Here is a 23,530-nt window from a genome sequence, read left to right on the forward strand (position 1 = left end):
ATCTGACAGAATTGCAGGGGTGCCAATACTTTTGGCCACCACTGTACACACACACACACAGGCATATATACACACACATGCAGGCAGCATATACACACAAATTCATTAAATTCATACAAACACCCACAAATATTAGACTACCTGTACAGTACAGACGCGCTCCTAAAGCGGGAGACTGCAGTGCAGGGCGCGATGTGACATCACTTTTAGCAGACGTGCGGCCCTGTCTGCTGAGTGTGATGCTGCAGTGCGGCTCCTGCTCTGCTCTTCGGCTCTCCTGCTCCCAGGCCCCTCCCGCTACTGTCCTGGGCATCGCGGCAGTGAGAGTGCGTACGTGCGCCCTTAAAGGGCCCGCGACCACTTTTTTTTTTTTTAATTCTCCTCTGTCTTCTCTGCAGGGGGCCCGGGGCCCACCGGGAAATTTCCCGGCACCCCGCCAGGCCTGTCCGAGCCTGTAAGCACCAGTAGGGCTTAAATAAGGGGTCACCAGATATAATGTGCCTATGGAAGTGGGAAGTTTTGATGAGTCTGGATATATTTTGTGAAAACTGCAGTGGAAGCAGCTAGTTATAGGGACAGTTAAAGGGGTTTTCCGAGCTTCAGCTAAATTTCTTCAGCCACTCTATGTGACAGCAAATTGGTAAATCCTGCATTACAAACATGGTCTGGATTCCCCTATATTGCCTGATTGAGTAGGTGTCACGTGACCGCCGGTATGCCGTTAATTTAGTGGCGGTCACTTGTCGACTAGATTCCCATCCACTTTTCTCAAACATGGATTCACCAATCTGCAGTTACATTAAGTGCAGAAATGTAACTGAAGCCCCGAAAATCCAGTTGTCCGCTATTTGGATAATGCCTTCTCAACCCCTTTATGACCAGAGGATTTTCCATTTTTGCGTTTTTTTGTTTTTTGCGCCCCTTCTTTCCAGAGCCAGAACTTTTTATTTTTTGTTCAATATGGCCATGTGAGGGCTTATTTTTAGCGGGACGAGTTGTACTTTTAAACGTCATCACTGGTTATACCATATCGTGTACTGGAAAATGGGAAAAAAATTCCAAGTGCGGTGAAATTGCAAAAAAAATGCAATTCCACAGTTGTTTTTTTTTTTACCACGTTCACTGAATGCTAAAAGGGACCTGCCATTATTATTGTCCAGGTCATTACGAGTTTGTAGACACAAAACATGTATAGGTTCTTTTTTGTTATTTAAGTAATGAAAAAAAATTCCAAAGTTTGCCCAAAAAAAAATGGTGCCATTTTCCGAGACTCGTAGAGTCTCCATTTTTTGGGATCTGGGGCCAGGTGAAGGCTTATATTTTGCGTGCCAGGCTGACGTTTTTATTGATACTATTTTGGGGTAGATCCGATGTTTTGATCGCCTGTTATTGCATTTTATTGCAATGTTGCGGCGACCAAAAAAACTTAATTCTGGCGTTTGGAATTTTTTTCTTGTTACGCCGTGTACCGATCGGATTAATTCTTTTTTTTATATTGATAGATCAGGCAATTCTAAACTCGGCGATACCAAATATGTGTATGTGGAGTTTATTTTTTATTATTTTATTTTGAATGGGGCAAAAGGGGGGTGATTTAAACTTTTATATTCGGCGCTCATAGCAAGCGAGACATGACAACCATAGGGGTCTGCTGCAGACCCCAGGTTGTCATGCCCATGCATCGGTGACCCGCAATCATGTGACGGGGTCACCGATGGGCGGGGCCTAGGACGCTTCCCGGAAGCTCGAGTTAAATGCCACTGTCAGAGATTGACAGCGGCATTTAACTGGTTAACAGCCACGGGTGGATCGCGATTGATTTGTACAGCTGACATGTGCCCGGTTTAATGCGGGCTCAGCGCCGGAGCCCGCGCTGAACAGGGGGTGCCGACATGGTGCGTACTATTACATACCACGTCAGAATGGGGTTAAAGGGAATCTGTCACCCCTGGGAGATATCAGACCTCTACTGTTGGCAATCAGGTCATAAAAAAGAAAATCTATACATACCTGTATGGTCCATAGTAGAGGTTTTATTGCAGAGAAAAGTGTTTTTATCACCTCTGCTTTCCACAGGCTTGGCGTCCGGGGGACGCCAAGAAATCCCCGCCTGTTTAATATTCCCAGAAATCCCCGCCTATATGCTTAGTTACCATATTCCCCCCCTCCCCTGCACGTCACAGGGCCCTGTGACATGCATTGTGCTCCCTGACTTCCCGGGCATGCGCAAAGTGCCGCTCTCATAGAGCGCGCTTTGCTTCATCCCGGCCCAGTCTCTCCGTGCACTGCGCCGCAGGGTTCTATTGTGCAGGCGCCGGGGAGTCACTGTCACTTCCCGGCACCTGCGCAATAGAACACTGCGTCGCAGTGTACGGAGAGACGGGGCCGGGTGCCCAGTGTAAAAATAAGAACACCTTACATTCAAGTCCCATACCTGCATATAACAATGTCACCCAAGTGCTGGGAGACTCCACGCCGACACCACTGTAAGAACGCCAGTGCTGGAAGTGGGAATAAATTGTGTTTGTTTATTTGGGTTTTTTTTTACATAGAGAATACAGCATTTCAGAAGATGTTATCCAGGTAATGAACAACCTTTTTAATTAAGAATTAGGGCTTGTCCCACTGTTGGGGGGATTCTCAGATTAGGTTTGTAGTTGGTAACAATTAGAGGTATTTTTGGATTAGGGTAGTATTAGATTACAATTAAAGGGGGACTATACTTTCAAGTAACTTTTCAGAGCTTGTGGGAGGAGGCTAGATGTTATGGTGTCTACTATACAGAAGCAGCAGCAGAAGTATGGAGGAAATTATACAGTAGACCAGTGTCAATGTGAATCCACCTATGGAGTGAGGTTAAAACTTGTTAAAAAGCTCAGCATGATATTTGTGTGTCTCCCTCTGTCTGTTTTCTCACTCTGCTTCTCACTCCCCCTTCTCCCTCTCCTTTCCTCAGTGTATTATAACAGGTGTAGCCTGACACCTCACTGTGTTGGTTGTCCATCTTGTCTTGAACAAGACAGAGTTTAGCTGTTTTTTTCTAGAGTGGATGGTTAGTTCAGGAGGCAGGGAGGAGGGGAAGAATTGGCTCATAAGTTTAGAAGGTAGTAGATTTCTCTGATCATATATTGGCTTGCAGTATTGAATTATACAAAGTGTGTTGAAAGTAGAGTTCCAATTTAAAACTCCACTCCAGCGTTTTGTAAGGTTATTTATTTAGGTTCCCTACCCTTAGCATTATTCTTGCCGGCTGCTATCTTTATCTGACATTGGTGCCACGCCAGTCGGTCTTCTGCAGGTTGTGACCTACCTGATCGCTCCAGTGTTTGCTGGTTGATCCAGAGGTCACAACTCAATGTATGTCTATGAGAGCCAGATCGAGGCCTGAAGTAGGCTCTCATAGACTTACACTAAGGGCTTGTGACCGTCACCTCTGACTTACAGTCAATCAAAAGTTGCAGTCAGAAGAGGGAGGCATGGAACCTGGGCGCCGCCACGAGTAGCTGAAGACAATAATAAGTACAATAATAGGGTCAGGGAACTTAGATTAGTGGCACCGCTCCCGTGATGAAATAAAAAAAATGCCGTAGTGTTGCTTTAACGTAGTCTGGAGGTTAGGATAGTAGTAGGTAACAATTAGGGATGATCCCAAAGTTAGCTTAGTAGCAGGAAACAATTATGGGAAGTCTCTGAATTAAGTAAGATGTAGATCATTAGGGGTAGTATCAGGGTTAGGTTAGTAATATATTATAATTTATGTATAGTCTCAAAGGTAGGGTAATAGCCAGTAGAAATTAGGGGTAGTTTTAGTGTTAGGTAAATAGTTAGTGATAATCAGGGGTAGTCTCAGAGTTAAGTTAGTAGTAAGTAACAGTAAGTAGTTTCATGGTTAAAGGGAACCTGTCACCAGTTTTTTAGTATCCCAACAAATGCTGCCATCTTTTTCTGCTGTTGTTATGTATTTCACAAATGATTACATTGCCTCCTGACTCACCCAGGACACCTCAAAAATACCATTTGATTTGGTCCCATGCTGCATTTAAATGAGGCTGGTCTGATCCGATAGGCGTCCTCCTTGCGGCGTCTGTTCCTCCTCCTTGCTAGTAAAAGCCGTCCTCTGGCTGTGATTGGTGTGGATGACTTGTCCTGTGTCATCCACATAGCTGAACAAAGTCTTATGCCTGAGCAGTAGCATTGCCGGCTCGCAGGCGCACTTTGCTCTGCCCTACTGTGAGCAGAGAGGATTTCAATGCCCATGATCGCAGTAGGGCAGAGCAAAATGCACCTGCGCAGCCGGCGATGCTACTGCACTGGCACAAGACTTCGTTCAGCTATGTGGATGACGCAGGACACGTTTAAGTTAGTAGTAATAATTAGGAGTAGTCTCAAGGGTAGATTAGTATTATGTAACAATTAGAGGTAGTGTCAGGGTTAAGTTAGTAGTATATAACAATTAAAATAGTCTCAATCTGAGTAGTAAGCAACAATTAGGAGTAGTGTCAGGGTTAAGTTAGTAGTATATAACAATTAAAATAGTCTCAGTCTGAGTAGTAAGCAACAATTAGGGGTAGTGTCAGGGTTAAGTTAGTAGTATATAACAATTAAAATAGTCTCAAAGCAACAATTAGGGGTAGTGTCAGGGTTAAGTTAGTAGTATATAACAATTAAAATAGTCTCAGTCTCAGTAGTAAGCAACAATTATGGGTAGTGTCAGGGTTAAGTTAGTAGTATATAACAAATAGAGTAATCTCAGGAGTAGGTTGGTAGCAGGTAACAATTACAGGTAGTCTCGGGATTATGTTAGTACTATATAACAATTAGTGTTGTCTCACTACCTAGGGGTAGTGTCAGGGCTAGGTTAGTAATAATAGGAGGCAGTTCATGATTTCGCACAGATCTTCATGCAAAAAATTTTTACAGATGAAAGTATCATTAGGGTTCTGAAATATGATATGATGTACATGGAGCTAGAGCTAGGGATGGGAGTAATCTTCACAGGATTCTCTCACAGATGTGTGCTGCATTTTGCTTGGGAGCAGCAGAAGGGTGGGGCCATAATTTATTCCCTGTGATCTGTAACTTTTTTATGTGCAGAGAGAAAAGATTTTATAATGGCGCTGCTACAGTAGCATCCAGAGAATGCCATATTAAAGGGCCAGCCAGAGAGAACTAATGTAGTGCTAAAGGCATGTCTGGGACCAATATACTCACAAAAGCCACGTCATGGACCATTCTTTTTATTATGAAGCAAACAACAAATAAGACAAAAAACCTGAAAACTTGAGTGTGCATAACTGTTCACCTCCCCCTTAAGTCAGTACTTTGTAGAGCCTCCTTTTGTGGCAATTACCGCTGTAAGTCGCTTTGGATAAGTCTCAATGAGCTTTCCACATCTTGCCACTGGGATTTTTGCCCATTCCTCAAGGTAAAACTGCTCCTGCTCCTTCAAGTTAGATGGTTTCCTCTGGTGAACAGCAATCTTCAAGACTGACCACAGATTCTCAATTGGATTAAGGTCTGCACTTTGACTAGGCCACTCCAAAACATTTAAACATTTCCCCTTAAACCATTCGAGTGTTGTTTTAACAGTATGCTTTGGGTCATTGTCTTGTTGGAAGTTGAACCTCCGTCACAGTCTTAAATCACTTGACAAACTGAAACAAGTTTTGCTAAAGAATATCCCTTTATTTCGCACCATCCATCTTACCCTCGACTTGGACCATTTTCCCTGTCCCTGCTGTGGAAAAACATCCCCACAACATGATGCTGTCACCACTATGTTTCACTGTGGGGATGGTGTTCTTGGGATGATGAGCTGTGTTGGTTTGGCCCCAGACATAGCGTTTACCTTGGTGGCTAAAAAGTTACATTTTGGTCTCATCTGACCACAGCACCTTCCTCCATACATTTCGGTAGTCTCCCAAATATATATTGGCAAACTGAAAACGAGCCTTACAATTGTTGTGTCTAAGTAAAGGCTATTTTCTGCCTACTCTACCATAAAGGCCACCACTATCGACTGTATGGCTTATTGTGGTCATACAGACAGATCCTCAAGTCTCTGCTTGGGAACTCTGCAGCTCCTTCAAGGTTACCTTTGATCTCTGTGCTGCCTCTCTGAATAATGCCCTCCTTGCAAGAGTTTTGGTGGGCGTCCGTCTCTCGGTAGGTTTGTTTTGATACCATGTTTTTTCCATTTGATGATTATGGATTTGATGGTGCTCCAGGGGATCATAAGACATTGAAATTTTTTTTTATAACCCAACCCCTGTACATCTCAACAACTTTGTCCCTGACTTATTTGGAGATCTCCTTGGTCTTCATGGTGTTGTTTGATTAGTGGTGCCTCTTGCTTAATGGTGTTGCAGCCTCTGTGGCCTTTCAGAAAAGGTGTGTGACGCGCCCCCTGGGCCGTGGAGTACTCGGTAGCCGAGCCAGTCGATGCTGGGGGATGTCACGGTGGCAGTGACCTGGTCCGTGACCCAGGGTGGTCAATTAAAGGGGAAAGTAAAAGGGGAATAAAGTTTTTAGAGATAATGTTCGTGACGCCACCTGTGGTATGAGGCTATATGGGGCCGCCGCTGCGGTGCAGATCAACTGGAGCTGATGGTGATGCAGCAGAGTTGGTTCAGCTCTCCACAGGCAGAGCTAAGCTCCAGGGCAGTATATGAAGAATTGTGGAGGTAGATGTTGTTGGTGAGGTGTAATGCAGGTGATGGCACAGCAATTATTCACAGACACAGTGGGGTGCAGTCTTCAGGTTGTACTCACAGTTCTTAAGTTCTCCAAGTTACAGTCACCAGTGTGCAACTGCCCACGTCGTCCTGTGTCCTCCGGGGTAGTGATTCAGCAAACTCGCAGGTATCTCAGGAGCACTTGGACGGGATCCCGTTCTATGTACCTTTCCTGGTCGTCTCACTGCGCTGCCTTTCACCCTCCTGCCCTGCGCTTCACAATTAGTGTCCCAAGCCAGTGGCCTCAGGCCTTGTCGGGCGACTTGCAATCCCCTGGACCCTATGTGGCCACCTTTTCAGCAATATAATTGTGGGTTTTGGCTACAACACCTTGCAAATGCTGCAGCCTCCGGTTGGCTAGCTGAGCCTGGTTGTTCTCCACTAGTCTGGGGCCGGTCCCCTTCTGCGGCCTGATCCCTCCACGTCAGTGTGAATTCGGGCGCACGGGTGGCTTCCTGCACTCACCGTGCCCCTGGGATCCCTTCTGTCTCTGGAGCCTTTCCCTCTGCTCCCATCCTCTCTCACTCTCCTCCTGGGCCTCTCTTACTAGGCCCGATTCCTCTCTCTCCTGAGCGGAGCTCCTCCTGAGCTCCCACTCCCAACTGTCTCTCCTCTGAACTGGACTCCCAACTGACCTACTTCTAGATGGTTCCCCTTCTTTTTATACCCTTTCTGTCTGTGCTCCCCTGATCTACTTCCTCCACCCACCTCCTCTACCTAGTTCCACCCTCCAGCTAGGGACCAGGGACTGTGCTCTCCCTTAGGAGCAATCTCGCCCTTCCCTACTGAAGTGGAGTGTATTGGATGTGGATGTGTGGGTCCCGGGTAGTGCTCCCTCCTTACCCGAGAGTGAGGTACCACACCTCTGGGTGAGATGCTGTACCTCTGTGGCAACTGGACCCGCAGGGGCGCCACATGTGTATATACTGACAGATCATTTGACACTTAGATTGAACACAGGTGGACTTCCTTTCACTAAGCATGTAACTTATGAAGGTAATTGCTTGTACCAGAAACTTTTAGGGGCTTCATTGCAAAAGAGGTTAATACATATGCACATGCCAATTTATAGTTATTTGATCCCATAAATGTAATTTATGCCTACAGTATATTTTTCTCACTTTACCAACATAGACTATTTAGTGCAGATGTATCACATACAAATCGGATTACAAAAATATTGAAACACAAGTTGTAATGTAACAAAATAGGTAAAAAGCCAAGAGAAGTGAATACTTTCATAAGCCACTGTAGAGGCTGGTAGTCATCATAGTGTATAGTGAATACAGTAGTATAAAGTGTGTGGAGCTCATATCACAATCTATAGAGGGGCACAGATAAAAGTGGAAATTGTCTAGGTGGAGCCCTATTTTAAAACCTACCACTGAGGATATATATGTATTAGACAGAACATGATCTTTTCTGGGCTTGGTGGTCACATAACTTTCGAGTGTCCTTGTAATGCTTATGTTTGGCTTAATATAACCAAAGCTACCCCCACCCTGCTCCAGAGGAAGCAAAGGAAGTCTGAGATACAATGTGGCCTCAGATTACCCACAAAAGCAAACCTATTGTAGGACAGGAAGCATTCATTGCATTAGTAGGTCTGAGGGCCTCAGTGCTACAACATTACATCACCATTAATTATAAATGTATGAAGGCTGGGAAAAAAATACAGAATGACATTTTTTTATATGTTCTTCTAGAAATTGAAAAGTAAACGTCCGGTTACCTCAACCTCAAGAGGGAACAAGAAGATGGAGGTTAGTCATATATGTCACTTTTTTTGACACAGGGATAATCAAGTGGCAGCACTATGCAGCAGGGGCAGATTATAATAAAGGCCGTCTGAGCAGCCATCCGAGGCACATGAGAGTAAGTCCTATATGCTCTCATGACATCCAGATTTGAGGTTGCCTGTAAGGCTACGGTCACACTATCCATATTTGGTCAGTATTTTACATCAGTATTTATAAGCCAAAATCAGGTGAGGAATAATCAGAGAAAAAGTATAATAGAAACAAGTGCACCAATTCTGCATTTTGACCCATTCCTGGTTTTGGCTTACAAATACTCATGTGAAATACTAACCAAATAGTGTGTGACCGTAGCCTAATATTGAGTTCCCTGCTTCTTACATCCACAGTCAGTGATGTGTGCTAGTGATGGGTCGTTCGCGAACGAACCAAGGCAAAGAGCTGGCTCCCTGCTTTGACCGACCGGAGCTGATACCCCTATGATAGCCATTGAATTCTCTTAATGGCTCTCACGGGACGTAAAATTCAAATTTTTGGCGGACAAAACCCTGCCCATCCAAACCCTGCCCCCTTATCAGTTTAATGCCTATCTGCAAGTGGGTTTCAGACATCTTAAATCTTAACGTCATTCCATTCAAATGTCAACGAATAGTTCGCGCTGACACTGATGCACCCTGAGCCTGTCGGACAGTTTGAATTTCTTTGGAACTTGATTGGGGCTGATTATCCACCATTCCGACTATCCTGCGTTGAAACCTTTCATCAATTTTTTTCTGTCGTCCACGTCTAGGGAGATTAGTTACAGTGCCACGGTTGTAGACTTCTTGATTATGTTGCGCACCATAGACAAAGGAACATCAAGATCTCTGGAGATGGACTTGTAACCTTGAGATTGTTGATATTGTTCAACAATTTTGAATAGTTTGTGTTGTCATCTCTGAGAACCATAATTTTTTATGTTTTGATCACCATTTTTTATTGCATTTTTTGCGCAGTGATAAAAGTGCAGTGACAAAAAAAGATAATTCTGGTAGGCCCTATTTAACTGATTTCTTGATGGAGAACAGGTCCGTGTGTGGCTAGGGAAATTGAACTCAACTTCCCAAAGATGTGATAAACCACAGATAATTTACCGTATTTTTCGGACTATAAGATGCACCGGAGCATAAGACGCACCTAGGCTTTAGAGGAGGAAAATAGAAAAAAAAATTAAATAAAAAATGTGGTCATGAGGCACTGCTATGGGGGAGGCTGACACTGGTATTGGGGTAATGTCCCCCCAGTTCTGTTAATATCATCCATCCTGGTATGTATGGCCCCTCTTTCCTGGTATACGTGGCCCTCATCCCCATCTTGGTATACGTGGCCCTCAGCCCCATCATGGTATACTTGGCCCTCAGCCCCATCCTGTTATACGTGGCCCTCATTTCCATCTTGGTATACATGGCCCTCATCCCCATCCTGGTATACGTGGCCCTCATCCCCATCCTGGTATGCATGGCAACCCAATCCCCCATCCTGGTATGCATGGCCCCCCTTGATCCCCCATCCTGTCATGCATGGCACCCCTTATCCCCCATCCTGGCATGCATGGCACCCCTTGATCCCCCATCCTGGTATGCATGGCACCCCTTGATCCCCCATCCTGGTATTCATGGCACCTCTTGATCCCCCATCCTGGTATGCATGGCACCCCTTGATCCCCCATCCTTGTATTCATGGCACCCCATGATCTCCCACCCTGGTATGCATAGCACAACTTGATCCCCCATACTGGCATGCATGGCACCCCTTGATCCCCCATCCTGGTATGCATGGCAACCCAATCCCCCATCCTGGTATGCATGGCCCCCCTTGATCCCCCATCCTGTCATGCATGGCACCCCTTATCCCCCATCCTGGCATGCATGGCACCCCCTTGATCCCCCATCCTGGTATGCATGGCACCCCTTGATCCCCAATCCTGGTATTCATGGCACCCGTTGATCCCCCATCCTGGTATGCATGGCACCCCTTGATCCCCCATCCTTGTATTCATGGCACCCTATGATCTCCCACCCTGGTATGCATAGCACAACTTGATCCCCCATACTGGCATGCATGGCACCCCTTGATCCCCCATCCTGGTATGCTTGGCACCCCTTGATCTTGGTATGCGTGGCATCCCTTGATCTTGGTATGCATGGCACTCCTTCATCCTGGTATGCATGGCACCCCTTAATCCTGGTATGCATGGCACCCCTTGATCCAGGTATGCATGGCACCCCTTGATCCTGGTACGCTTGGCACCCCTTGATTTTGGTATGCTTGGCACCCCCTGATCCCCATCACGCTGCCCACAAAAAAAATAAACAATCATACTCACCTCCTCTCTCCTCCAGCGCTGCGACCCACTCTGCTGCCGACACTCTCACTGTGTGAGCTACGCATGGCGTCCCTGTCATGCGACCTCACACAGTGGAGTGCTGTGCCAGAATAGTCACTGCTCCTCGCGCCGGGAGCAGTGACCATTCACTCTCTTCAATAGCGCGCACACTGTACATGCAGCGTGGCTTCTGCTGCGGCCGGCGGTGTGTGCCCGCTATTAAACACCATGAGGAGTGGGTTTTAGCGAATATTCATGTATTTAATAGAGGGCACACAGACCGCCGGCCGCAGCAGGAGCCGCGCTGCGGCTACAGTGAGTGTGCGCGCTATTAAGGAAAATGAATATTCATTGCTCTCCACGCTCATGGGCATGGGGAGCAAGGAATATTCATTTTCTTTAGCAGTGGGCGCAGCGTCGGCTGCAGCAGGTGGCTGCTGCCTCCTGTGCCCCACTCATCCCCCGTTGCCATTAGCTCCCAGCCCACCCACCACCCACAGCCACAGTACATATGTACAGTTGTGCTCAAAAGTTTACATACCCCGGCAGAAATCTTACTTTCTTGGCCTTGTTTCAGAGAATATGAATGATAACAAAAACATTTTCTCCACTCATGGTTAATGGTTGGGTGAAGCCATTTATTGTCAAACTACTGTGTTTTCTCTTTTTAAATCTTAATGACAACCAAAAACATCCAAATGACCCTGATCAAAATTTCACATACCCCAGTTCTTAATACCTTGTATTGCCCCCTCTAACATCAATGACAGCTTGAAGTCTTTTGTGGTAGTTGTGTATGAGGTTCTTTATTTTCTCAGATGGTAAAGCTACCCATTCTTCTTGGCAAAAAGCCTCCAGTTCCTGTAAATTCCTACGCTGTCTAGCATGAACTGCGCGCTTGAAATCTCCCCAGAGTGGCTCAATGATATTGAGGTCAGGAGACTGAGATGACCACTCCAGAACCTTCACTTTGTTCTGCTGTAGCCAATGACATGTCGACTTGGCCTTGTGTTTTGGATCGTTGTCATGTTGGAACATCCAAGTACATCCCATGCGCAGCTTCCAGGCTGATGAGTGCAAATTTGCCTCCAGTATTTGCTGATAACGTGCTGCATTCATCTTTCCTTCAACTTTTACCAAGTTTCCTGTGCCTTTGTAGATCACATATCCCCAAAACATCCACCTCCGTGCTTTACAGTAGGAATGGTGTTCCTGTCATCATAGGCCTTGTTGACCTCTCTCCAAATGTAACGTTTATAGTTGTGGCCAAAAAGTTCAATTTTGGTCTCATCACTCCAAATTACCTTGTTCCAGAAGTTTTGAGGCTTTTCTCTGTGCTGTTTGGTGTATTGAAGGCGAGATACTTTGTGGCATTTGCGCAGTAATGGCTTTCTTCTGGCGACTCGACCATGCAGCCCATTTTTCTTCAAGTGCCTCCTTATTGTGCATCTTGAAACAGCCACACTGCTAGTTTTCAGAGAGTCCTGAATTTCAGCTGATGTTATTTGTGGATTTTTCTTTGCATCCCGAAAAATTTTCCTGGCAGTTGTGGTCGAAATTTTTGTTGGTCTACCTGACTGTGGTTTGGTTTTTACAGAGCCCACGATTTTCCATTTGTTAACCACAGTTTGAACGCTGCTGACTGGCTTTATCAATTCTTTGGATATCTTTTTGTATCCCTTTCCTGTGTTATACCGTTCAGCTACCTTTTTCCATAGATCCGTTGACAATTCTTTTGCTTTCCCCATGACTCACAATCCAGAAACGTCAGTGGCTGGATGAAAGATGCAAGAGTCTGTCTGGATCCCAGAAACTCACTCAGCTTTTATACACACACAATGATTACAAGCAAACAGCAAACAGGTCACAGGTGAGGATGTTACCTTTAGTAGCCATTCAAACCCATTTGTGTCAAATTCTGTGCATGTTATCAGGCCAAAATCACCAGGGTATGTAAACTTTTGATCAGGGTCATTTTGATGTTTTTGGTTGTCATTAAGATTTAAAAAGAGAAAACACAGTAGTTTGACAATAAATGGCTTCACCCAACCAATAACCATGAGTGTAGAAAAAAATTTTTTTTGTTATCATTCATATTCTCTGAAACAGGGCCAAGAAAGGAAAAATTCTGTTGGGGTATGTACACTTTTGAGCACAACTGTATATATAACTGTAAATTTTGGAGGAAAAAAGTGCGTCTTTTAGTCCAAAAAATACAGTATGTTTAAAGGGGGAGGGGCAATCACTTTTTCACACAGGACCCTGTAGGTTTGGATTTCTTTTTCCCTTAATAATAAAGACCTTCATTTAAAAACTGCATTTTATGTTTACCTGTGTTATCTTTGTATAATATACACATTTGTTTTGTGATCTAAAATATTTAAATGTGAAAAACATGCAAAAGAATAAGAAATCAAGAAATCAGGAAGAGGCCAAACACTTTTTCAGACCACTGTATATATATATATATATATATATATATATATATATATATATATATATATGTTTTTTTTCACACTTTTTATTAGCCAGCTTAGGGGATTTGAATCTGCAATCTCTTGATCTCCCAAAAAATACACTGCAATACCATAGTATTGCAGTGCATTGTAAAATTAATGGTCTAACCATTGCTAGACTTCTATATACTGCCAGAAAATTAATGGTCTCACATTGGTTGTCAGAAAATCAGCCCACACGTATGTGGATATGTTTTTTTTATATCTGTTTTGTTTTGTGTGTGCAATAATCATGTGTCTAATCAGTATCTGGATATGCCACACCTGTGAGGTGGATGGATTATCTCGGCAAAGGAGAAGAGCTCACCAACACAGATTTAGACAAATTTGTGAACAATATTCTAGAGAAAAAGGCCTTTTGTGTACATAGAAAAAGTCTTGGATCTTTGAGTTCAGCTCATGAAACATGGGAGCAAAAACAAAAGTGTTGTATTTATATTTTTGTTCAGTGTCTTTTTGCAGATCTAGTGGTCTGCATCAAAACACGGAGACATGTCCGAGTTTGACGTGAGTCATGCAGTAGTGTATCTACCGGGGTGGTTGAGGGGGCCCACCCGGACCTACGCTACAGTTACACTCCGGGAAAAGCAGGGAGACTCGATGTCCCTGAACTGCCCTATGGCTGCTATGGGGCCCTTGAGCAGGAGGGGGGCCCCTGGTCCCGGCATCGGTCCCCCCCCCGCCAGTCACCGCAACCGCAAGCTCAGTGATGGGAGAGGGAGCGTCGCTCCCTCTCCCATCAGTCCCCATAGCGTCCTCTGTGTCTGACATCTTCACTTGTCGCCCGGCCCGCTGTGCTGAAGATGTGTGCGGGCTGAGCGCTCGAAGCAGCAGGGGAACGAGGAGGAGAGAGATGTGAGTATTGTGCTTATTTCTTTATTTTTTCTTATGGGGGGTGGGAGGATTATGCTACAGACTGCCTATGGGGGGTGGGGGGATTATGCTACAGACTGCCTATAGGGGGGATTATACTACAGACTCTGCCTATGGGGAGTGCATTATACTATATTGAGGACTATCTGGTGCATTATACTATATGGAGACTATTTATACAGTGTGGGGATTACAGGTCTTTGCGCAGTGTGGGAGCCATCATACAATGTGGGAGATAATGTGGGGTCTTTGCACAGTGTGGGGGGCATCATACAGTGTTGGAGCCATCAGTTTGGGGGCTACTAAGGGGTCAGTATACTGTCTGGGGGGTACCATACAGTGAGGGGGAATTATATTGTGTATTAGCTGTACTACCCGGGTTAATAACTGCTGTTAGCAAAATAGAATGTGTTAACAAAAATTTATTCTCCACACAAAAACCACAAAACAAATAGATAGAAATGTAATATTAAAAGGCAAAAACTAAGCTAATAGAAGTGTAAGGTGCCCCAGTGAGGTAGTCGTGGGCGAGCTGTAGCCCCCTCTCGCTCTAGCACCCTACAGACAATTCGTGTCCTCCCTCTGATGTGTGGCTGTGTATGTGGGGCTCTCCACTTACTTCAAACCATCCAATCGCGGCTGTCTCCAGGCATTTCTCTTCTGGGACCAGGGCAGCAATAAATTCAGATGACACGAGGTTCTTAACCATAACTTGGACTTTACTTGGTGAAGAGGAATATGTACAGTATTTACAGGCAGATATAATGGATAAGGCCCGACAGGTTATTATCTCCCTCACAGGCGCTGGCAACATCTTCAGCCCTGGTTCCCTCTTTAAATGAAGCGTCTCTGTGACTCTAATCTCTAGCCCAAGAGACTCTTCTGCAATACCAACAGTGTTCCGGATCCAATATCTCCCCCACGTCTTAGCCTGGAGTCCTATTTATCTTCCTCTGCTTCCTGCACACTAGAAGTGCCCCGGGTCCTCAATACCCCTGTTGAGTTTCTCCGGCCGGCTAACAGGACTCTTGCGTAGGGAGACTTTTACACTGGTGATCCCACTGTCTGAGGGTATGGAGCTCCCGTCTACCCTAGCAGCCACCATATAGTCAGGCTGCCCATACAGTTCACTGTCCTGTCTCTTACTACTCATCATTTCCTGCTTCTGGAAGGAGATTTTCCTAATGTGCCCACCCTCTGTGGACTGTCATCACACAGCAATAACCCCATCACTGTCTATAACACTGCTAGCAGACTCAACCTGACATCTGCACCCAGGACAGTGGCATCTTGTGGCTGATTACAGGTACTGCAGCCCACAAGGAATTATGCCAGGAACAAGCTCTACAACACTCAAGGCTTGATCAGGGCACTAAGTTCCCCCTCTACTCTACTGACTGGACCACTGAAGCTAACCCCTTAGCTTGGCCTACCAACAGTTAGAGAGGTTTAACTACGGAAACACTTTCTTTAACTACTTCAGTGCCAAAGGAAGGCTATGTCCTTCCCCACTATTACAGAAGCATTTCACAACATATATTTCAACACTAGAGATATTCCACACCGATTTAACTAAATTGGCCATGTAATGTGAAGTAATCTTCTACTCCTTATTCGAAAGCCTTTTGATAAACGACATTCTTAGTTCTTCCTTCAGGTGCAAACACGATTTTTGGCTGTTCCAACTCTTGAACAGGCCACATAAAGTTGACCATGAGAAAAGCATGGAGATTGTAAATTGATTCCAACTACTTTCAAGGACTGTCCCTGGGCCTTGTTGATGGACGTAGCAAATGCCAGTCGAACAGGAAACTGGAGGCGTTTAAAATCAAAAGGCAAATCAGATGGAATGAGAGGAATTGTTGGAATGAAAACATCTTCTCCTGTGGCACATCCTGTCAAAATGGTTGCCTCAATTACATGTGGAAACAGGTTCTTAATCAAGAGTCCATTACACAGCTTTGGTGGATCCAAATTTCTCAATAGCAGAATAGGTGCTCCAGGTTTTAGAAAGAGGTTGTGAGGAGGAAGTCCTTGTGGCTCCAAGGAATTGAGGAACTCAGTTGGATAAAATAATGCTTGAGCAGGGTCTATTACTGTATCCACTGACTTGTAGGTTGTGCACACACTTGGAAGGAGATTTAGAATTTGAAGATTGATCTTGTTGACACTGTCATTTTTGGGAGCTAGAATAGCCCTTTCACACAGCCAGACAGAATTTTTGAAGTGGAGTTGAATGTTTGGAAAAACCTTTGCTTTCAACTCCTCAATGGAAGTCACAATGCAACAAAAGTTGCTTGGGAAGGTGATCTGTCCAGGGGTTGAGTTTACTGGTTCCTTGCCATCTCCAATAGTCAACAGCTGGCTCGAAAACAGTCCAGCAGAAACATCACCTGTCATGTAGACCCTCATGTTTGTGTTCAGTGACATTTTCTTTACTTTTCTCCAAAGGTACGATGCTTTGAGACAGACATTCAGTTCGTCTGCTGGGGTTCATCTTGGAATATCAGGTAGTGTTTGGCGGAAGTCACCTGCCAAAACAACAACTACTCCTCCCATGATATATTTGTTGATACGCAGGTCTTGCAGCAGTCTGTCCACTGCTTCCAGAGCCCTTTTGTGTGACATTGTGCATTCATCCCAAATGATGGCACTGCATTTTTGAAGCAACTTGGCCAGTCCTGATCCTTTGGCAATATTACACATGGGGCTGTCACTATGAGACAGGTTAAGTGGTAATTTGAATGTCGAATGTGCTGTCCTGCCACCTTTTAAAAGCGTAGCTGCAATTCCAGAAGATGCCACTGCAAGTGCAATCTTTTTTTGTTGTTGAAATTTTGCCAGGAGCAAGTTGATTACAAATGGCTTTCCTGTTCCACCTGGAGCATCAAGGAAGACAATCCCACCTTTGTTGGTTTCACTGAGACTTAAAATGTAGTTATAGGCGTCCCTTTGATCTGGTACCAATATTGGCTCGTTCTGAGACACAAATGCTGTCAGTTCATCAATATTGTAGTTTGTTACTAGGAAAATCTCCCTACACATTTGGATGCCTTCAGGATTTCTTATTGGAGCAGGCAAGCCAAGCAACTGTAAGGCTTTTCCTGACATTGCTATGCACTGATCTTCAAGGAGCATTAAAGTTTCATTGAACATTTCCTCAGTGAAGTTAATGAGTTGCTGAGGATTTTCCCTTCTAATCTGCATGAGGATGTCCTCACTGAGATCAGTTTTGTACTTTGTCCAAATCTCAAGAGGATTTGAAATGCTACAGGTTGTTAGAATAATAGCAAACAGGTGTCTTAGTTGCTTTGGGGTTTGTGTGGCTGCTGCTTCACTGAGGGTCATGTCCCAGTGTCCATCATTTTCCAAAAGTCCTTTTCTTTGGCAAGCTTCCCTGAATGTTTCACACACATGGCCTCCGACGGTCTTCAGGTCAGAAAATGATGTAGGGCCTTTGACAACATGAAGTAACATGCGCAAGTAGAAGCACTCTGCATTTGACGGATGAACAGTGTAGACGCGACCAAGAGTATCAGTTGCTTTCACCCCTGGATAGCCTTCAATAGCAAGCCCCCGTTTCCTCCGTTCCAGTGTTTTCTGGAGGCATTCCAAGTGTAGTACTTTGGTAAATCACAGTAGAGAATTGTTTTTGCAAAAGGGTCTTGTTGACACAGCTCAAAAAATGCCAAGAGGGTGGTCTTAGGTGGTGTTAGGAGCTGCTGCAAGTTTGCTGGGTTAAAGTAAATTCTCTATCCATTTTTCAAGTGCACGCTCAGTGCACAACTGGTGGGTAGCGCTCATGAATGGAGAATCCTAGTATTCTCCAAACAGCTTCATTGCTGCTTATGTACCTGCCCATCTGGAATGCCTTCACTTCATCAATAATAGATCCATTTTTCTGGAGTTCAAAAACAGCTTAATCACTTCCTTTGTGGACATATTTGCAGATATACTTGATTGATTTCACAGAGTGGCAAGATTCGACATTTATATGGGCTTGGAAGATTTTTGAGAGCAAAGGGTTGTAAAGCACTACCCACCTGTTGTCAATTTCTATCTCTTGGAGTGATGATCCAACACGAATTTTGAGCTTTGCTATGAAACCACCATCCCCTGGCTTTCTTCTTCAGTAGACTGGATATCCATCCTGTCCTGTTTGGGTTTCTTGGACCAGGGATCGTGGGTAATGCTTTGAACACCTGCCATCAATCATACAAGGAGAATTTTTGTTCAGACTCCCACACGGACCATGGATCATGTTTTTTGTGATGGTGTCAAACAGCAATGGGTCAATCTGAGGGTCTGGCAATTTGGCACTGATGATATTTTCAATTTCGGTAGGCTGTATTTTTTGCTTCACCCAAATCAAGATGTGGACGTGAGGAAGGCCTCTTTTTTGCCATTCAACTGAATACATCCAGCACTGCGTCTCACCATAAATATGCGATTTTGTGATGAGATTAGTCATTTTTGAAAGTTTCTGTTTAAAAACCCGAGCAATAAGGTCATGGCGATTCACTGTTTTTTGGCCCGGCAACAGGTGCCCTCCAATTTTCTCCCAGGCAGGATTGCAAGTAAAGGTGATGAAAAGATCTGGACGGCCATACTTTCTCATATACAGTACAGACCAAAAGTTTGGACACACCTTCTCATTTAAAGATTTTTCTGTATTTTACATTCACACAAGGCATCAAAACTATGAATTAACACATGTGGAATTATATAGTTAACAAAAAAGTGTGAAACAACTGAAAATATGTGTTATATTTTAGGTTCTTCAAAGTAGCCACCTTTTGCTTTGATGACTGCTTTGCACACTCTTGGCATTCTTTTGATGAGCTTCAAGAGGTAGTCACCGGAAATGGTTTTCACTTCAGAGGTGTGCCCTGTCAGGTTTAATAAGTGGGATTTCTTACCTTATAAATGGGGTTGGGACCATCAGTTGTGTTGTGCAGAAGTCTGGTGGATACACAGCTGATAGTCCTACTGAATAGACTGTTAGAATTTGTATTATGGCAAGAAAAAAGCAGCTAAGTAAAGAAAAACGAGTGGCCATCATTACTTTAAGAAATGAAGGTCAGTCAGTCCGAAAAATTGGGAAAACTTTGAAAGTGTCCCCAAGTGCAGTTGCAAAAACCAACAAGCGCTACAAAGAAACTGGCTCACATGAGGACCGCCCCAGGAAAGGAAGACCAAGAGTCACCTCTGCTTCTGAGGATAAGTTTATCCGAGTCACTAGCCTCAGAAATCACAGGTTAACAGCAGCTCAGATTAGAGACCAGGTCAATGCCACACAGGGTTCTAGCAGCAGACACATCTCTTGAACAACTGTTAAGAGGAGACTTTGTGCAGCAGGCCTTCATGGTAAAATAGCTGCTAGGAAACCACTGCTAAGGGCAGGCAACAAGCAGAAGAGACTTGTTTGGGCTAAAGAACACAAGGAATGGACATTAGACCAGTGGAAATCTGCACTTTGGCCTGATAAGTCCAAATTTGAGAACTTTGGTTCCAACCACCGTGTCTTTGTGCGACGCAGAAAAGGTGAACGGATGGACTCTACATGCCTGGTTCCTACCGTGAAGCATGGAGGAGGAGGTGTGATGGTGTGGGGGTGCTTTGCTGGTGACACTGTTGGGGATTTATTCAAAATTGAAGGCATACTGAACCAGCATGGCTACCACAGCATCTTGCAGCGGCATGCTATTCCATCCGGTTTGTGTTTAGTTGGACCATCATTTATTTTTCAACAGGACAATGACCCCAAACACACCTCCAGGCTGTGTAAGGGCTATTTGACCAAGAAGGAGAGTGATGGGTTGCTACCCCAGATGACCTGGCCTCCACAGTCACCAGACCTGAACCCAATCGAGATGGTTTGGGGTGAGCTGGACCGCAGAGTGAAGGCAAAAGGGCCAACAAGTGCTAAGCATCTCTGGGAACTCCTTCAAGATTGTTGGAAGACCATTTCCGGTGACTACCTCTTGAAACTCATCAAGAGAATGCCAAGAGTGTGCAAAGCAGTCATCAAAGCAAAAGGTGGCTACTTTGAAGAACCTACAATATAAGACATATTTTCAGTTGTTTCACACTTTTTTGTTAAGTATATAATTCCACATGTGTTAATTCATAGTTTTGATGCCTTCAGTGTGAATGTACAATTTTCATAGTCATGAAAATACAGAAAAATCTTTAAATGAGAAGGTGTGTCCAAACTTTTGGTCTGTACTGTAAGTCATTGCATCCTGTGTGTATTCATGCATGTGTCGTGGGCCTCCATTGACAGTTGATGGAAGAATAACCATTTTCCCCAACTCTTTTGGATCAGCATCATTTGCAACAGCATCTCTAAGATGAATATATTCCTCAGCCCTGAGCTTCTTTTGATTCAGATGGATATATAAAAGACGTTCACTCTCAATCTTTGCATACATGTCAACAATAAATTGGTGGAAGAAGTGTTTGCATTTCAAGATGTGATTTTCCTCTGCAAATCTTGTCATGATCCTATAAGCATAGAAGTCCATGGCAGACACTTTTTTTCCTGAAGGGTTGCCTGTTGTAGGATCTGTCTGAGGTATTCCAAAGTGATAGCCATCCTGTCCCTGCCAAAAGATGATTGGATATTGCAGAGCATCATAGGACCTGTGACTTTCTGCTACTCATTGCAAACTATTGTTCCTTTTCTGAAGCACAATGTCACGGCTTTGAAAATCATTACCTACAATCAAGATGGCTACCTCATAAAATGTGGGAGCATTGAAACGTCGCTGATGTTCACCTTGTGGTGTTTTGTCAGCTCGAATGACAACCTTGTAATCGTCATTTGGCATGCATTCAAGGGCAGTCTTGAAAAGTTGAACATATAGATTGTTGGAGTGAAGGAACTGCTGCAAAATAGTGACAATATCAAGGCGAGTGTTAGGAATTAAAGAGCATCTCTGCTGAGCCTCTGCTTCTGCATTTCCCATAAAGAAGAGTAGAAGAAATTGAGGTTCTTCTCCTTGTAATGGAAGCAGTGAGCCAATTGAGTGGTAAACCTGTCCTTGAACTTTAAATGTCGGCATAAATTCTGTTGTAAACATTTCTTTTGTTGTCATTTGGAAGCAGGAGCTGTACTTCCTAATGTTGTCCAAGAAATGCTTTCATATTGTACTGGTACCTGTCATCAGAGACTTTAGGGGATCTAGTGGTGACAGGAGAGGTGGAAGTTTTATCTTGCCATTTGCACAGCATAAACCTGGCGGTTTATCTTTCCATTTCAGGGCACTGCTGTACATGCAGACCACATCCATTTTTCCTATCTGAACTTTAGGAATATCCTGATAGTTTATGTCTGACTGGTAACAAAAGGCAGCATGTTTCAAATCTCCAACCATTTCCTGTGCCCTGGTGGAAGAAATAGCAATTCTCTTAGTGGCAAGTGTGCCTTCTCTCTGCTGAGATGACTCATTGGCCCTTGAGGAAGCAGCTCTTCTTCTCTTATCTGCAAGCCTCGCTTCCCTCTCCTCAGAAAGTTCATTGGCTCTTGAGGAAGCAGTTCTTGTTCTCTTGTCTGCAAGCCTTGTTTCCCTCTCCTCAGAAAGTTCATTGGCCCTTGAGGAAGCAGTTCTTGTTTTCATGTCTGCAAGCCTCGCTTCCCTCTCCTCAGAAAGTTCATTGGCTCTTGAGGAAGCAGCTCTTGTTTTCATGTCTGCAAGCCTCGCTTCCCTGTCCTCAGAAAGTTCATTGGCTCTTGAGGAAGCAGCTCTTGTTTTCATGTCTGCAAGCCTCGTTTCCCTCTCCTCAGAAAGTTCATTGGCCCTTGAGGAAGCAGCTCTTGTTCTCTTGTCTGCAAGCCTCACTTCCCTCTGCTCAGAAAGTTCATTGGCTCTTGAGGAAGCAGCTGCTGTTCTCATGTGTGTCAGCTTTGTTTCTCGGTCTTCACATTTTTCATTGGCCCGTAATGCAGCTTTTCTTTTCGCATCAGCTGATATTCGTGCCATGAAATTCCTTTTCTTATGAGGCATTATTGTGGTAAAAACAGTCTGTAACTGGCAGCTTCTATATCCTCTCACATAGAAGTAATGTGACTGACATCAGCCTTTCCACCAACACACCCTAACTGACATCTTATTACCTTACACAAGCTTTGTTATACTGAGAATGTCCTTTGTTGCCTATATTAACCAATCACAGCTCAGAATAATTAACTGTAGCAAAATAGAAGCTGAGCTGTGATTGGTTGCTATTGGCAGCCTGATACATCTTTGTGAGATGAGTTTTGTGTGTGCTGAGGGTGGTATATATGTTCAAGCACGTGGTAGTGTGTGGCGCATTTTGTGTGTGTGTTCATATCCCCGTGTGTGGTGAGTATGAGTATCCCATGTCGGGGCCCCACCTTAGCAACTGTATGGTATATACTCTTAGGCGCCATCACTCTCATTCTTTAATTCTCCCTTGTTCACATGTGGCAGCTGTCAATTTGCCTCCAACACGTTTCCTTTCAATTTTTCCCCATTATGTAGATAGGGGCAAAATTGTTTGGTGAATTGGAACGCACGGGGTTAAAATTTCGCCTCACAACATAGCCTATGACGCTCTCGGGGTCCAGACGTGTGACTGTGCAAAATTTTGTGGCTGTAGCTGCGACGGTGCCGATGCCAATCCCGGACATACATACATACATACACACATACACACACACACACACACACACACACACACACACACACACACACACACACACACACACACACACATTCAGCTTTATATATTAGATAAGAGAGCATCATACTGTGTAGAGGGGAGCTGTACATGGGGGAAGACTCAGGACATTATTAAATGTTAAGGGGGCACTTATTGTTATAGGGGAACTCAGGTTATTGTGACTGTCAGAGGGGCACACAGAGCGCATTATTACTTTCTAGGGGACACAATGTGGGCACTGTTTTCTAGGGCACTTACACACGGCATTACTATATTCTAGAGGGTTGTTTTACCATCTAGAGAGCACACAGCAGGTGCAGTAATAGGGACACGTACAGCATCAGAGGCTCAGTATTGGATTATCAGCAGGATGAGGAGTTTGTGCAGGTTAGGATTAGATGGGGACGGGGCCTGAAATGTAAGGAGTCAAATGTGTCTGTGTTGTGATCTCTGCAGACCTGAGACTCTGAGTCCTGGATGGAGAAGTTGTCATGTCGGTCTGGGCCAGATGGAAAAGACCGGAAAGTGAACAATATAATAAGAAAAAACGTCAGCTGTAAGTTACTATATTAACTGTGCTGTGATCTCTTATATGTT

At 44.4% G+C, this 23,530-nt stretch overlaps 1 long non-coding RNA gene across 1 annotated transcript in view; it reads left to right on the forward strand.

Moving 5' to 3' along the window:
* The window catches only part of LOC141273076 (uncharacterized), a 67,595-nt gene that overhangs the window by 3,654 nt on the left and 40,411 nt on the right, over nt 1-23,530 (forward strand). The window contains exon 2 of the long non-coding RNA XR_012322058.1: nt 8,441-8,497. This is a non-coding gene — a long non-coding RNA (uncharacterized lncRNA). The remainder of the gene's footprint in view (nt 1-8,440; nt 8,498-23,530) is intronic.

The sequence above is a fragment of the Phyllobates terribilis genome, unplaced genomic scaffold (genome assembly GCF_046119375.1).
Source record: "Phyllobates terribilis strain yellow unplaced genomic scaffold, ASM4611937v1 Scaffold_5__5_contigs__length_657084704, whole genome shotgun sequence".
Classification (NCBI taxonomy): Eukaryota; Metazoa; Chordata; class Amphibia; order Anura; family Dendrobatidae; genus Phyllobates; species Phyllobates terribilis.